The sequence below is a fragment of the Eulemur rufifrons genome, unplaced genomic scaffold, assembly GCF_041146395.1.
Source record: "Eulemur rufifrons isolate Redbay unplaced genomic scaffold, OSU_ERuf_1 scaffold_265, whole genome shotgun sequence".
NCBI lineage: Eukaryota > Metazoa > Chordata > Mammalia > Primates > Lemuridae > Eulemur > Eulemur rufifrons.
Window position 1 is genome coordinate 68,057 of NW_027183047.1, and position 2,010 is coordinate 70,066.

The 2,010-nt window shown below is 52.9% G+C and overlaps 1 pseudogene; it reads right to left on the minus strand.

The window, feature by feature from the left end:
- Positions 1–92, minus strand: LOC138380073 (small nucleolar RNA U13; annotated as a pseudogene).
- Positions 93–2,010: the final 1,918 nt, after the last annotated feature.

Here is a 2,010-nt window from a genome sequence, read left to right on the forward strand (position 1 = left end):
CGTCACGCGGGTGACGTGCCGACACACCAGGAGGCCCTTCTCACACGTGCTCGTGAACACGCAATCAACACGTTTATGAACTAGAAAGGGATCTGGTGTGACTTTGCTATTATTTCCCCTCCCCTCCTCCCCGCGCTGAGAATGAGTTTCCCCGGGCTCGTGTGCCCGCCTGGGAATCGGCTGCAGACGCCATGGCCCCGGGTCGACCACATGTTGCTCTGGGGTCCACCAGATGTCTCTGGCGAATTGGGGCCCTAGGTGCTTGTGACGGTGTGGTCACTAGGTGTCGCTCTGGGCTCAGTATTCTTCCTTCTCGCTGTGACTTTGGTCTCTTTTTTTCGAAATTTCTTTCTTTCTTCCTCTTTTGCCCTGTTTCCATTTTCCCTTCTTAATCTCTTTCTCTCTTTTTGTTGCTTTTTTTCCACGGCAGATGGGTGATGTGTGTGTGGAGGAAACGCGGCGTCAGGGAGAAGACACATCTCACACGTGCTCGGGAACACCCGATCGTCACGCTTCTGAGTACCGACCGATGGATCTGGTCCCGAATTTTTTAATAGTTTTCTCCTCTCTCTCTCTCTCTCTCTCTCTCTCTCTCTCCCCCCCTTCCTTCTCTTTCCTTTCTCTCCCTTCCTTTCTTTCTTTCTCTCGCTCTCTCGCTCTCGCTCTTCTTTTCTTTCTGACAGAGTCTCTCGTTCTGTTGCCCTGGCTAGAGTGCCATGGCGTCAGCCTAGCTCACAGCAATCTCAAACTCCTGGGCTCAAGCGATCAGACTGCCTCAGCCTCCCGAGTAGCTGGGATTACAGGCATGTGCCAGCATGCCCAGCTAATTGGATATACGTGTGTGTGTGTGTGTGTGTGTGTATACATATATATATATATATATATATATTTTTTTTTTTTTTTTTTTTTTTAAACAGAGTCTCACTCTGTTGCCCAGACTAGAGTGCCGTGGCGTCAGCCTAGCTCACAGCAACCTCAAACTCCTGGGCTCAAGCGATCCTACTGCCCCAGCCTCCCGAGTACCTGGGACTACAGGCATGCGCCACCGTGCCCGGCTAATATTTTTCTGTATATATTTTTAGATACTGTTTCTGTATATATTTTTAGATATATAGTTTCTTTCTATTTTTAGTAGAGATGGGGGTCTCGCTCTTGCTCAGGCTGGTCTCGAACTCCCGACCTTGAGCGATCCACCCGCCTCTACCTCCCAGAGTGCTAGGATTACAGGCGTGAGCCACCCCGCCTGGCGTGTACGTTCTGTATTCACAGACAGACGGAAGGCAGGGAGAATGTTACCCTTTCAAAGCCCGCCCTGCTCGCCTCTCAGCCCACCGATGGCACTCTGAATCCCGTGGCATTCCTTCACTCAGCTGAATTCTTCAGCACCCGACCCCCCCCCCCTCGCCCCACCCCCGTGCCACGGGAGTTCGTTCTCATGGCAGAGCCATCGAGGCTGTTGCCACACGTGTTGTAGGTGCCTAGGCAGACTGTGCCCTGGCCCCGAGGAGGTACGGAACCGCCTATCGCCTCGGGAGGGAGGGACAAGATGTGTCCGTGTCCAAGGCGACGTCCTGTCGATCACGAGGAGGCCTGCAAAGGCTCGTATCTGCCAGGCATTGAGCCACATGACATGAAACACCGGTGTGTTCCTTCACTTAGGTGGTGTCGCGTGTTGATACTCACAGAGGATGATAAACCCACTCGCATGCCGGCTGAGCCCCCTGTGTCTCCTCCTCTATCCACTGAGGGAAAAAACCGCAACGAAAGGTAGAGAACCACAGGGTGGGAAGAGAGCCCGTCGCTCTCCCTATGTGACCGTCCGGAGTGCTCGTTCAGATGGGAGGAGGTGTGTTTGTGTGTGTATGTGTGTGTTTCATTGATTTTGGTGCCATCTTTTCTCTGCAGCTGCGTCAGAGGACAGCGATTTTTCCGATTTTCACTCCGCTGAGTGAATTGCCTTTTGAAGAGAATGTCCACAGGAAGCCTACGGTTCTCCCGCGTGGGTGGCCC